We start from the raw sequence: 15466 nt of genomic DNA, 5'->3' as shown, positions 1-15466 counted from the left end.
GTTTGGCACATGTACATCCTGAGGGCTTCTGACTTCTGGCTCTAGTTCAGCCACCACATGGAGACAGGAATCTTGGGAAATAGAGAAATCCTCCGTGGGTCTGAGGGGTTCAGGAACTGTGGCTGACAGACTTATCGTGAGCTAGCTAAAAGGCAGTGAATCTACACTCCTAAAAGCAGTAATCTGCATTAATAGATCAGCCACCTCGTGAATGTATCCCAGGATAGTGGGAGTTGCAATATCTCCTGGGTACAGTAGGTTAATAGTCCAAACTGTGCTGGACTCTGTAAGTAATCTCTGACTACAGCAAAGATTTCATTGAGGCCTCAGCCAGTGTACTTGAGAATAGTAGAACATTTAGCTAAACTTCAGAGAAGGTGCCCAGTGAACTTTTTAAACATAGATATTGCAAGAACATTCAATTTAATTTTCTACCTTATCAACAATGCTATGTAGCTTAGCATATTGATATTAAAATCAAAATGAAAATATTTGATAAGAAACTGCAACCAAATAGAAACTATATCACAGTGAGATATAATGAAGGGAAATTTGGAAGAGTGAGGTGACCACCTCTACATTTTTTGTTCAGCCAGGCTACTCTGACCTTGAGTCATTGAATTTTTGGGACAGCAAATGTGAATAACGACTTTGAGGGGCCAGGCAAAGGGCATGAAATATTGAGGTATATAGACCCCTTACCACCCCCTCTCTCAAGTGGGCTTTTGTTACATTATCACTAGAAAAAGTGATCTTTCTTTGCCTTTTATCCCAGATGTATTATTATGTTACAATTGGATGGAGTCTTCTCAAGGTACAGGGCATACTGGGATGAAAAAGCAGAGCAAATGCATATAACTCATATTTGGGACTCCCAAGTTGTATTTCATCCATTAGGGGTTATTCTTTTCTACCTTAGCCCCATCATAGCCAGGCAAGGCAGCAGTTTTACTAAAATAAAATGGTCAAATATTATTCGGTTACTTTAACCCTAGCCAAGAAGCCAGTTTATAATTGAGTTCTTTTGTTGCTTAAAGAGAAGGTACTATGATGACTGAGATGAACTGGAACCTGAAACTGAGCAAGTGAATACTTTATATGAGACCATGAAGAGTAAACCTTAAATAGTTTATAACAGATCTTAAGTCAGAGCTGGAGAAAAGGCCCTCAAATTGCATTAGACTCTCTGAACTAGAGTAATCTACTCTTTATATCTTTTCATTTATTATTATTATTATTATTATTATTATTAGCAAATAAACTCTACCATCAAGGAATGGGTTTTGGGTTTTAGAGTATACTAATTAGTGGTCTGATGCATTGTTAGCATTGTTTAGGCCATTGTTGAATGACTCATCAAATGAGAGCCACACTCAAGGGCCAGAGTGTTCCCTTATCAGCAGCTGCTAACTACCCAAACCTCAGGGAAGGGAATGTGAGGCTGTGGAGCCGTGGGAAAGGAGTTTAGGAGTTTAGACCTCTAAGATTCTGGGCCATTCACTACTCAACTCATTTTCCTTGTCCATTTAAAAAATTTATTTTGAGACCATCTATTTCAACTTCTTCAATATTTTGAGACCATCTATTTCAACTTCTTCAATTTTTAGAAGGCAGCTGGGACTTGGAGATTTAAGGGGCTCATTTAGCAATTTAAACCAGATCTTGGCCTTTATTGCAGTCCTCCTCTCGACTCTTCCTAGATCCTCTTAGACACTGGCAGCTTTTGTTTGTTTGTTTGTTTGTTTATTAAGTAAATTCTGCCCCTAACGTGGGACTTGAGCTCACAATCCCAAGATAAAGAGTCCCATGCTCTACTGATTGAGCCAGCCAAGTGCCCTAGACAGTGACATCTTGAGAATAAGGATTAGCTGCTCTCCTAAGTCCCACTTGCTTCTGTCCTGCTTCATAATATTTTTTTTCATGTAAATGTAGAGTATGAAAAAAAATCACCTTAGGCTTATATTTGAGGCTCAGCTGTGTTCCATGTTAGCTATGTGGCACTAGGGAAATCATTTAACCTCTCTGGCCTCAATTTCATCGTCTATCAAATGGAAATAAAGTATGTACCTCCCAGGTTAACTGAGGATTAAACAAGCATGAACATGAAAGGGCCAGGCACTGGGGTGGTCCAGCTTTCAATCCTGTCTCCTCTGCCAAACTCTAACCCCATCTGATCTGTAAAGCCTTGGTGAATATTCTCTCAAGCAAGCCCTTTTCCCCTTCCAGCCTTGGTTTTATATATTTAAAACCAGAGCCTTGGATTAGATTATATTTAAAGTCCTCTGTGTAAGATTTGAGTCCTCAGCCTTCAGGTGATTAGTTCCCATTGCTCTGTCTTCAAGGTCTTTTTCCCCCACTAAGACTGAAATTGGCAGATGAGCTTTCTAAAGTGCAAGAAATTCTTTGCACTTATGCATTAACCTGTAAAGTAAGTTTTTAAAGAAGTCTTCATTTCCCCGGTTTTATGTTGATTCTGAACCCATGGGAAAGGCAAAGGGCATAGTTGAATCTAGGGGTTTAAATGATACCATTAAACTCCCTTTTCATCTCAGTTCTGCTTTCCTGTGTTGCCTCTGTCCAGGGAGCAGCACAAATAGCTTCTGGCTGCAGGCTGAGCTTGATCCTCCCCATCCATCCCCCCCTCCACATTTCTGCCAAAACACAGGAAGCACCCTGACTTCTTTGCTTAAGTCACATAATCATTTCTAGAATAATCACTGTCTCTGGTGGATGGCATACTCTGGCCATCTCAAGTAACAGGACATTTTGAGGTGAGGGGTGGAGGGCCACACTAGAATTTCACGGAAGGAGGAGGAGCAGTTTGCAAAACACTCGTTGTTTACCACTCCTGGACTGCATGCGTAATTCCCATAGCTGGGAACTTCTTTGGCCCCACACTGTTGCCGTCGGATCTAAGACTAAAAAGGAGGCAAACTGTCTTGGACTTGTGGCAGCTACAAGTTGAAAAGTTGACACAATCCACTGCCCCCACTGCTGACCTGTATTTGCCTTGATTGGAAGAAAAACTGGATCGTATTTTCAAATTTAATGATTAGTTACTGGCCAAGGACCTTTTACAGAAATGTCCCCAAAAGCTATAGGACGTCCTCTTAAAATGCTGGTTGGAGTTGCCGTCCTAGGGCATCTGCTTGGTGTGTTACCAGTAGACTGTCACCTTTGCTGCCCTTTCCTTGGCTGGATTCTGGAGATAGGAGGCCAGGGCCAAGGCAGAGGAGAGGACCTCGAAGGCTGCCTGAAAAGCCAGTTGAGCAGCTGGATTCTTATCCACTATGGATAGGAATTTCACTATCACAAATATTCTCTGGGTTACTAAATACCTAGAGAATTGCCCAATGACTAGGGAAAAGAAACTTATTTTTGCTTTCCAGAACCCAGAAAAGAGAAAATGTTCATGACAGAACGGGGATAGGAAATAGGTCAAATACTAAAATATGATCCCTCCGGCTGGTCAGGCATTAGGGAAGAGACCCTCTTAGGCATACCTGTCTGAATTACCTGTTTGAGAAGCTGATCGACCGTAGTCCTGATAATGTGAATGAGAAAAGGCGCACCTTGCAGGCAGGTTTTTAGCCCACATAGATGCCAAACCTTACAGGCTTCTGGGAACCCATTTTTTTTTTTCACCAGACCATGAAGTTCTCTAGAACAGACGCTGTTTTTTTGGTTCTCCATCAAGTACTCAATGAAATTCATTGTACCTGGATCATAATAGGATCCCAATAAAATTTTGAGTGGATGAGACCTCATGTTTCATTGAAAACATGAAGAAAACAACCCTCTCTGTTGCAGCTGAATTTAATTGTCAAGTGTGTCTGGTGAGACTGCATCTTTGGCTTTTAGAAACATTTAATAAACCTTGTTGCCATTGTTTATGGACACAGTATCTCATATGGATCAGAATTAGGGGAACATAAACATGTTAATATTTTCTCATATAACGTTCTAGATAATATTTTCCTACATAACATTCCAGATTTTAATCTTTGCTAGCAAACTAGGTAATTAGGACTATTGGGGTAATTCCATATATTTTCAAGGAGAGGCTTATTTTTTTGGTTACTATCTTTGGCCACCAGATGGCAGCATTTGAACACTAAATTCTTAATCTGTTTTCTAATCCAAAATTTAGTTTCACCTAATTTTTTTATGTTTCAGAATCAGTGCTTCAAAATAAAATATGTAAGTTTTTTTTTTTTAATAAGGCTGATGTGTGTTTAACTGATGTCCTAATCAAAAGAGATGTTTGAGAGAAAACCAGGGTATAGGTAAGAATACAAAACATACATGATTATTAAGGGGAGGCTGTTTGGCCCCAAAGTTAGACTCTAAAAGTAGCTAGAGCCAGGGTTCAAAGCTGAGTCTGAAATTTATCAAATGAGGGTCTTGAGGAATTTCAAATGCATGGTAGGCCTTGAAAATACGATAGCTCATTTCCTCCCATTTCTTAATTTGACCCCAAGATTAGTAACTCTTGTTCACATCACAAGTATAACTGGGAGCAGCACTGGGAGCAGACACTTCTGGACATATCCTTGAAAAGTGGTGTTATTTTACTACACTTGATCTTAGCCAAAAGGCCGAGAAGCTGAAAAGTGGTGTTATTTTTACATTGACATAGTTGTTAAGTCTATGATGGTTTGATATTAGAGGAAACACTGTCAAAGCAAGACAACTGATACACAGATACGGTAAAGGGCTATATGTGCATTTTCCATGGGTCAGCTTCCCTCAAAACCTCTCTGTGATAGAAGAACCCAGCTTCACTTCTGTCCTCCAGCTCTTCTGAGACTTTTGTCTTCTAAGCAGGCAGAATAAATCCCCCAGCCTCAAATAGGGCCAGAATATTAGAGCTGGAAAGAATTTTATAAGCCAGGACTTCTGACATTTTGAAGGAGTCACAGATTCAGAGAATTTGGTGAAAGCTATGCACCCTGTCTCCAAACATTTTCAACATACCAATTATCCATGAATTTCCTAGGGCAGAGGTTCTCAACTGGTACGTGTGTGTGTGTGTGTGTGTGTGTGCGCGCGCGTGCACGCATTCCATAGGCCCTGATTATTCTGAACCATCTGGTAGGGCTTTTTTTCCAAACCACACACAGAAAGTCACTTTACTACCAGGGAGAGGCATCTAATGCCCTTGGTGCTTTGGGCAGCTAAGTGTTTAATCTCTTGCCCTGAGAATCTGTTAATTCTCTTTAATCGAGTAGCCTCTGGTGTCCCATTGAGGGGTTTGGGACACAGAAGTGATTATTATAATACCATGACAAACTTATATCCTTATTAAACACCAAGAGTGTTTATATTCCCAAATTCATGCTTGGAGAAAATACACAAAATGTTAATTAATGGTTGGTTTTGGATGGTGAGAAGGTAGGTAATTTAAATTTTGTTATATTGTGCAGATTTCTAATTAGCTTCAGTGAATATGTGTTTGGGAATGTGAAAAAAAACCCAGATTTTATTTTTTAAAGTAATAGATCACAAGGGAATGCAATCAACATTAGTTACTTATATTAATAGCTGATAAAAAGTGGCTAATAATTTTAATAAGTCAGATCAGTTCTCCAGCCCTTTAGAGGCAGAAAGACATCCTGCAAGGCCAAATTCCAAGCTGTAACAGGTTCACTTGGGCCTGAGGATGACACAAATGAAGGTAATTCAAGTTTTGGATCTGATTTCCCTGTTACTAGATCTAGAAAAGTAGATTTTCTGTTTGCTCCCAACCTTAATCTCTATCTCTTTCACAGAGATGTCAGCTACATTTTGTTCAAAATTGTTGTTCTAGAACTACTTAACTGTATTTTCAAATGTGTTTTAGCAGCCACTGAGGTCCCATAATTTCTCTTGAGTGTTATGTTGATGTGGCATGTTCTATTAAGTTCCAATATTGAGCCATCCTTGAATTCTTGGAATGAAACTCTTAGATCCTGAGGGCTACTCTTTTTTTTTTTTTTTTTAAGATTTTATCTATTTATTAGAGAGTGAGATGGAGAGCATAATTGGGGGGAGGAGGGGAAGAGGGAGAAGCAGGCTCCAGGGCCTGTCGTGGGGCTCCATCCCAGGACTCTGGGATCATGACCTGAGCCACCCAGACACCCCTGAGGGCTACTTTTTCAATGTTGCTTGGACTCCAGGAAACATTTTTGATGGATGGGGTTTGGGGTGAGTTCTATAGATTGATTCATGTGTGAAAGTTTTGTGGCCTGGAACCCAGACTTCTGATATAAAGTATCAGGAGAAGAGCAGGGAGCAAATGAGACCAGAAAATCGGGGAGAATGGTTAAGACCTGGGTCAGTTCCCAGGATATCCTTTGTGGTAGAACATTCAAGTAATGGGAAAGGTGATCTGACTTCTCCATGATAACCCTGCATGGTAAAGAGGGAGGGAGGAGAAATATGAAAAAAAGATACATGAGGTAAACATTTGGGGAAGACTTTGAGGCATTTGGGAAGTAAGAGCTTTAGAGTCGTCTGGAAAACTGCCGATGAGTGAGGGGAGTTTGAAGAAGGGTTTTTCTCCCTGGATAGGAACTTGATCTCTTTAATGGTTTTTGATAAATGTGAGCAAATGCTACATACTTCACTTTTTTTTTTTAAAGTTTTGATTTCTGTTCTTAATTCTGTTTCTTATGTTTTACATTATGTATTTCTTTTACTGATTACATTTGCTAGATGTTTCCTTATATTTATTATTGTTATTTTTCAAAAAAGTAATTCTTGAATTTGTTACTTTCATGATTCTCTTTATAATTTGTTTTTGCATTATTTCTTTTCTCTTTATATTTTCTAAATTTTTTGAGTCAAATACTGAGTTCATATACATTATTATTAAAACATTTCTTTTCTTCTTATTAATTGAATTTTTTAAATAGCAAAAATATGAAAGATTTTGAATTGAATGCTGGGTTGGACCTGAGACTTATGGAGATGGCCTTGGCTGTTGATAACAAGGAAATATTTAATCTAGTTTCAACACCTGAACCATCAGGTTTCCTTGTGTCTCTAAGAGAAGGCATGTGTTCAAGATGGTAAAGTGGAAATGGCATGGTATCCCTAGGATAAGGTTTTGTACCTTGTATGTTTCACAAATATTTTTTCCTGTTCTCTTACAAATGAGTAATTGTGTTAGGGTGTTCTCATCTCTTTTCTTCTTACCTGTACCACAACCATGAAACAATATGACCTGGACAAGGATCTGCCATTAGTCTTTTATTTATTTATTTAAAAATTTTTTTAAAGTTTTTTTATTTTTAAGTACTCTGTACACCCAGCATGGGGCTCAAACTCATGATGCTAAGATCAAGAGTCACATCCTCTACCAACTGAACCAGCCAGGTGCCCCGATTAGTCTTTTACATTTGGTATGATTTTATTTATTTATTTTTTAAAGTGGTCTCCATGCCTAGTATGGGACCCAGTGTGCTTGAACTCATGACCCTGAGATCAAGACCTAAGCTGAGACCAAGAGTCAGATGCTTAACCAACTGAGCCACCCAGGCTTCCCTATTTTGTATGGTTTTAAACTTCAACATTATCTTTTCAAGATAGGAATTCACATTTCAACTTTATTTATACAACAAAAAATTTTGTCCCCAGTTAAAGGATTTTTAGTTTTAATGAAGTACAACTTATTTTTTTCATGGATTATGCCTTTGGTGTTGTAAAGTCATCACCAAATGCAAGGTCACTAGATTTTATCTCATGTTGTCTTCTAGGAGTTTTATAGTTTTGTGTTTTCCATATAGGTCTGTGATCTGCTTTGAATTAATTTTTTTGTGAAAGGTGTAAAGTCTGTGTCTAGATTCATTCATTCATCCATTCATTCATTTATTTTTTTAAAGATTTTATTTATTTATTTGACAGAGAGAGACAATGAGAGAGGGAACACAAGCAGGGGGAGTGGGAGAGGGAGAAGCAGGCCTCCCGCTGAGCAGGGAGCCTGGTGTGGGGGCTTGGGAGCTCAATCCCAGGACCCCAGGACTATGACTCGAGCCAAAGGCAGATGCTTAATGACTGAGCCACCAAGGTGCTCCTCATTTATTTATTTATTTTTTGAATGTGACTATCTAGTTAAAGGATTTTTAAGCATTACCTGATGGGGTAATTTTTTTTATATGACGTTTTTCTTTCTTCCTTCCTTCCCAATGTCTCCATCCCTGTAATGAGAATCTGTGATTAAAGAAAAGAATTTAAAGGGAAAAGCATAAAACTGCTAGCAGAAGGCCATGCAGTTTAGACTACTTCCTGTCCAACTGTTTGTTTTTTTTCCCCCTGACACCTGTGGGGCTGAGAGGGGTGGGATGCATTCTCTGGGCTCTATGTGCCAAACTTTCCAACTCCAGTGTAACCATCAGTAGAGTTCCCTTACCTCCTTTCTGTGCCTGTTTGTCAGTTCACAGGCACCATGGAATGGGAGGAATGGTCAGAAAACCATGCATTTGTCTTGGTATCATAATCCCAAACTCTCTTCAAGATTTGGGGGAAAATGAACAAGGGCAGCTACCACCAATGGTTAAGTGTGAAAAGTCAGTTCTTTGTAGAAGGTGTGATTGAATTGTCACAATTTGGGAAGAACTCGTCACAGTGTGCGATCTGCGCAGAGGCACTCTCCAAAACACCACAAAATCCTCCAGGAATCTTTTCATCTTTTGAAACTCCAGTTTGCATTTCCAGGAGCCTGGCTGACCTGCTGAGCACAGTGTCCTCTAATGGAAGAGTTTGTTTTTCAGTTACTGGTGGTGGCAGGAACACCAGAGTGGCATCTACTTTTTGAGAAAGAGATGGGAACTCATTCATGAGAAGGAGGTGGGCACAGAGAGCCTCAGGCTGCCCAGGCATGTGGGTAAGCAGTGAGGACATGGAGGTCTTTGGTGACAAAAGGAGTTCCCGTGCTAAGTTTGCCATGAGAGATAGAAACTGGTCCCCTCAAGATGAGATTTTTTTTTTCCCCTCACTTCTGCTGGATCCTAAGTAATATGGTCCACTGGCCATAGAGGCACTAACTCAACTGTATCGAGGCTCCATTTTTGCCAGCCACCAGCCTTGGCAATAAGGCCATCGGGTAGGTGGCTTTAGTTTCACTTTGCTGAGGAATCTACAACTCAGCATGGTTCTGACACAGATTAAGGTGGGGTGAGGGATTGGATAATCTGAAGACAGAGCTCTTCCCCCATGTCCAGGTTCCCTTCCTGTATCCACACATAACATCTCCCTTAAACTGGTTCCTGAGCCTTGAATTTCAGTCAAGGTGTGTTAGCAGGCAAGTTGAGAATGACCAAGCCTGGTGAGGTGAAGGTGGTAACTCAGATGCCTATGGCATGTTACGTTATTCTTTCTTAAAAGAAAGAATAAAAGAGCTGAGCTCTTCATAAAAGAGCTCTTCATAAAAGAGCTGAGATACCATCTACCTTGCAGGGTTACATGAAGTAATGTGGGTAGAACGCTTGGTAGATGGTCACTAAATAACTATGATGATTATGGCTAAGAGTTGTTTTTGAAGGAAACTTGTTGGTGGAATTGGTTCAGTCTCTTCGTAGGGATTCTTGTTTGCTTGCTGACAAAAGGAACTATATACAACAATGAACAGTCTTAAAATACTCATTTTAGTAGATGCCAAATATATATATACCCTAGGACCAAATAAGGCATCCTTGACAAAACAAGTTATTTTTAATGCAGAAGAATTTCAAGAAAAATAACTTAGTCCCTCTTCTAAAGATAAGAGCTTACAGCAATAGTTTCCACATTAATTAATAAACTATTACTTTTTTTTTTTTAAAGATTTTTATTTGACAGAGAGATCACAAGCAGGCAGAGAGGCAGGCAGAGAGAGAGGAGGAAGCAGGCTCCCCGCTGAGCAGAGAGCCCGATGCGGGGCTCGATCCCAGGACTCCGAGATCATGACCTGAGCCGAAGGCAGCGGCTTAACCCACTGAGCCACCCAGGCGCCCCAACTATTACGTTTTTTAAAAAAAGACTTTATTTATTTATTTGACAGAGAGAGACAATGCGAGAGAGGAAACATAAGCAGGGGGAGTGGGAGAGGGAGAAGCAGGCTTCTTGCTGAGCAGGGAGCCCAACACAGGGCTCAATCCTGGAACCCTAGGATCGTGACCTGAGCTGAAGGTAGCCACTTAATGACTGAGCCATCCAGATACCCTAAACTATTAAGTTTTTAAGTGGGACGGTAATCTGAAGATTTTAGGTGAATTCACTTCACTGGCGTTTGGAGCTATAGTCAACTTCAAGATTAAACTCGCTGCCATTTGGCCTGGTGCAGATGAAATTTGTTGTGCCTGTATGAAAAGTGAACATTTTATATAATTATACACACTTGTCATTATAGTGTCCACCCTCTGGATTCTTTCTTATGGGAAGGTTTTCTTTTTGTTTTATCCTCACAAAACTTGTGAGGTTTTAAACCAATGTGACTAATAGCATAGATTGTCAGCTGGGCGTCTCCTTCTGTGGCTCATTGCTTTCTAGATGGGACTACATAAAATAATAGTATTTTGCACATTATCTTCTCCTTATTTAAGATCTGAAGAGGAGTTGTCCAAAAGAAAAGTGAAGGACCTTTAAAGATGGACAATGCAGGCAGGCTCTTCTCTCACAATCGTGTTTGTTGGCTAGCCTAATAGGACTTTGTATTACAGTTAAAAGTGTTTCTGAACTGTTTTTTTACTTTCTCATCACTGTATTCATATGGCTTCTGTTTCTTGAGAGAAACCGAATTTTTGTCCTTTTAACAGAAACAAAATTAACCTAATTGCACAGTCGTTTTCAACCATACAAAAGCCAGCATTAAAAATGAGCCAGTGGCGGGGCGCCTGGATGGCTCAGTGGGTTAAAGCCTCTGCCTTCAGCTCAGGTCATGATCTCAGGGTCCTGGGATTGAGCCCCGCATCAGGCTCTCTGCTCAGCGGGGAGCCTGCTTCCCCCTCTCTCTCTGCCTGCCTCTCTGCCTACTTGTGATCTCTGTCTGTCAAATAAAAAAATAAAATCTTAAAAAAAAAAATGAGCCAGTGGGAATAATTATGAGTCACAGAAGAGGTAAATGATCTGATATATAGTGCTTATGCTTGAGGGATTTAATTTGACGTTAACAGAAAAAGGATTTTTCTGAAAAAAAAATCTTATAATTTAATCCACAATGTATTTAGCTACAGACATTCTACTAATATAGATAGATTCATTTAATGTTTTTCTGATTCATGTGGTGCTTAACAAAGGGGTTACTTTAGCTCTTGCATCTCGATTCATTGTTTTATGATTCTTTAACCTTAATTCTCATTGACTAGTGAGATAAAATAATTATAGTAAGAGATTTTAGTATGTGCATATGAAAATTGGGCATCTCCAGTAGTTAAAAAAATAAGTAAGGACATACAGGAATTGAACAATGTAACAAGTTAACTTTGTGCATGTGTGCGCATACACCCGAGTGTGCATATACACTCTTGAATACAGGAAAAGGACCGTACTTCCTTTGAATAGAGAAGAAACACTTTATTACCCATATGTTCATGGAACATTTAAAATAGTTGATTCCATATTTTACCACAAAGAAAATTTGACATTTCTTTGTATTGTTTTACTTTTTGCAGTAATCATATATTACTTTCATATGCAAACAGCAAAATAAATAAAAAATTTAAAAATGTGTTTGCTCTATTTCTGATATCTAGAGTAATGTTTGAGTCATATTAGGGACTTAAAAGATGTTGGCTACATAAATGAACCAATGGATTTTAATATTTGTTGAGTACCTACTATGTGCCAGGCAGAGAACAGCAGGTAGTGCCCTCCAGCTGTGTGGTTTAAAGCCATTTGAGTTAAATGGAGTTTGTTATGTCACAGATCAAACCATGTGCCCTCACACATAAGTAACAGACAACAAGTCTGCAGTCATTCCTTTAGCCCATGACCCAGTTATACTTGGTCTCCAGCTGCACTGTAAGGGCTTCTGGTGAATTGATTTATTTAATATTTTTGATGTATAGGTATACATTTCCCACACTTCATATGATGAAGAGGGGGGGAGGAGTGATAAGGACATATGGAGTAGGGAAAGCTTTCTGACGTTGAACATACTGATTGCACTAGGTAAATCTGACATTCCTTTTCAGCTTTACCAGGAAAAATTCTGCTATCTCTAAGCACACTGGCTCTTTGTTTACTTACCATTTTTTTTTTTTAAAGATTTTATTTATTTATTTGAGAGAGAGGTCACAGGTAGGCAGAGAGGCAGGCAGAGAGAGAGAGGGAAGCAGGCTCCCCACTAAGCAGAGAGCTCGATGCAGGCCTCAATCCCAGGACCCTGAGATCATGACCTGAGCTGAAGGCAGAGGCTTAACCCACTGAGCCACCCAGGCGCCCCTTACCATTATTTTTTACTTGTTATCTGGAAATAGGTTCTTTTTCATTTAAAATATATTTCATTTAAAAATATTTCTTTCCTCTTCAAAATGTTGGCTTAGTTGATGGGGTTGAGTTTTGCTGTAATTGCTGACTTGTTAATTGCTGGAATACTAATCACTATTGTGTGTACTCATTTTCTTAGACATTTTTTTTCTTAGACATTTACAATGAAGGGAAAGGAAGAGCTTATAACTGGATTAGGCTTTTCACTTCTTTCCTGTTAGGCATTTGCTTAAAATTTGGAAATGTTTGTTGCCCATAGGCAATATCAGCATCGGTATTATAGGTATTACATTTTTCCACCCACATGATGTGTTGTGCATCTTTTTTTTTTTTTTTAAGATTTTATTTATTTATTTATTTGACAGAGAGAGATCACAAGTAGGCAGAGAAGCGGGGGGGGGGGGGGAGTAGGCTCCCCACCGAGCAGAGAGCCTGAGGTGGGACCTGATCCCAGAACCCTGGGATCACGACCAGAGCCGAAGGCAGAGGCCTCAACCCACTGAGCCACTCAGGTGCCCCTGTGCATCTTTTTTAAAAAAGGTTTTGTTTGTTGTTTGCTCTAGAGAGAGAAAGTGCGCATATGAGTGTACAAGCAAGTGGTGGGGAGGGAGAACGAGGGGGAAAGAATGTCAAGCAGAATCCATGCTGAGCGCAGAGCCAGATGCTGGACTTGACCTTAGGACTCTGAGATCATGACCTGAGCTGAAACCAAGAGTTGGATGCTTAACTGACTGAGTCACCCAGGTGCCCCTGGGTTGTACATCTTAATTAATGGTAGACAGAATAATAGGGGATGTGTGTGTTTTTTTCTCCTTTTTTTTTTTTTTAAACTATCAGTTACTGAGAGTTTAGTATGTGCTGGGCACTGAACAGAGCTCTTTAATTCAAAGAAATTAAAATTTCCTTTAATTCTCACAACAATCTAATGAACAGGTGTGGTGAAGAAACCAAAGCTAAATGAAGGTAAGTAATAAAACTAAAATTCTTCCTGGCTCAAAGTCCATGCTTTTTACCACTGCGTTATATTTTTCCTGTCTTTTGTGTGGTCATATTCTGAAACTTGCCTTCTTCTAGAACATCTCCATTATAAATATTCATTCTCTCATCTCCATTATAGAATATAGAATATAGAACATTATAGAATATCCAATATAGAATATTCTCTATAAAATATAGAGAACACTCCAGTATAGAGTAAAACTCAGGTATCCTGATCCCTGACTCCAGCCTCCTGCTTTTGCATAGCTTCATTTCCACTATATCTGTTTTTCACCATTGTCTAGATTTTCAGTTTCTCGGTCCTTTCACTTCCTCCCAGTTTAGTATCCCCATCTTAGATTTGCTTTCTTCTCCATGAACCTCATATTTGATTCTCTAAAATAATTTCCCCACAACTACCCCTTTTACTTCTACGCTAAACCCACTGTCCTATATCCTAACACTGAATTGATGCCTCAGTTTGCTTTCTTTGCTCCTATCTTCACATTAACTGATCGGGGGCACCTGGGAGGATTTGTCAGTTAAACCTCCAACTCTTGATTTCTGCTCAGGTCATGATCTTAAGAGTCGTGAGATCAAGCCCTGTGTTGAGTTCCACGCTTAGCACGGAGTTTGCTTGTCCCTCTCCCTCTGCTTCTCACATTGCTTGCACATGTGCATGCCTTCTCTCAAATAAATAAATAAATAAATAAATAAATAAAATCTTAAAAAAAAAAGATTAGCTAATCAAGGTTAGGGGAAAAAATCAGTAGACTTTATAATAAACCTTACAGATGGCTATCACTACACATTTATGGCCTTAAACTCTTGCCAGGCTCTCCTTCCATTCTGTGGCATTGCTGTTTTCAGGTTCTTTCTTCATTGTCTTCAACAATAGTGCCATGCCAATACCACTTTCCTTAATTTCTCCCTTCTCTTACTCTTAGCTAGGTTTTCTCCTGCTTCTTCAAACAAATTGAAGCTGTGAAGCATTATCTTGTTCAACTTTCCATCCCCTCATTGTGACTTACCTACACACATACCATTCTTGACTTTCTTCCACAGGATAAAGGGAATTCCTTCCTGTTCAAATCCAACTCCTCATCTTTACCTCAAGTCCAAGATGGAAGCATTTGTGTTCTGGGCAGGAGGATGGAGGAAAAGATGAAGAAGGGGATTAAGGACTCACAAATACTCTCTGAAGAAGTTTCCTGGAATCTCCTTCATGACTCTTCTTTTTGTATTACCATGGCCAGAATTCAGCCACAAGCCACAGGTGACCAAGCTTTAAGGGAGGTTGTGAAATATAACCTTTATTTTGGGCAAATCTATATCCAACTAAAAATTTTATTAGTACAGAAGCAGCACAGAATGAAAATCGGAGATATCGAACAGTCTCTGTAGTCTCTGCCAATGTTCTTTTGCACATGAAAAAAATTGAGTTGCCTTTCTCTTTCTTATTTTTTACTTATATTGCAAATATTTTACAAATTTAGATCTTTTAATCTTTTAATTTAGTGTATGCTATCTCATGATATAGAGCTTTAAAATTGTTATGTCACTGAAACATGCATTCCTTTTTTTAAAAAAATTCATTGTTTCTGGAATTCATATTTTGCTTAAATAGTCCTTCCTTATCCATATGCTCTCATATTTTCTTTTATTTAAAAAAAAATTTTATTTATTTGAGAAACAGAGAGAGAGAGCATGAGAGGGGAGAGGGTGAGAGGGAGAAGCAGACTCCCTGCTGAGCTGGGAGCCCAATGTGGGACTCAAATCCAGGACTCTGGGATCATGACCTGAGTCAAAGACAGTTGCTTAACCAACTGAGCCACCCAGACATTGCTGTTTTCATATTTTCTTTTGGTACATTTATGCCTTTTTTTTTTTTTTAAAGATTTTATTTATTTATTTGACAGAGAGAGATCACAAGCAGACGGAGAGGCAGGCAGAGAGAGAGAGAGAGAGAGGGAAGGAAGCAGGCTCCCCGCTGAGCAGAGAGCCCGATGCGGGACTCGATCCCAGGACCCCGAGATCATGA

At 39.4% G+C, this 15466-nt stretch overlaps 1 protein-coding gene across 2 annotated transcripts in view; it reads left to right on the top strand.

Moving 5' to 3' along the window:
* Nucleotides 1-15172, top strand: part of APTX (aprataxin) — a 55446-nt gene extending 40274 nt beyond the window's left edge. Inside the window, exon 8 of one of the 2 annotated variants that reach the window (XM_047701048.1) lies at nt 14491-15172. The gene's annotated coding sequence lies outside the window, so the exon portion shown is untranslated. Of the gene's footprint in view, nt 1-3648; nt 4559-14490 lie in introns of those variants that run through there. The other variant, XM_047701049.1, reaches the window with a different exon arrangement.
* Nucleotides 15173-15466: the final 294 nt, after the last annotated feature.

Source organism: Lutra lutra, chromosome 13 (assembly GCF_902655055.1).
Source record: "Lutra lutra chromosome 13, mLutLut1.2, whole genome shotgun sequence".
NCBI lineage: Eukaryota > Metazoa > Chordata > Mammalia > Carnivora > Mustelidae > Lutra > Lutra lutra.
Note: the sequence above shows the minus strand (reverse complement) of the source record. Positions and strands in the feature narration are given on the sequence as shown.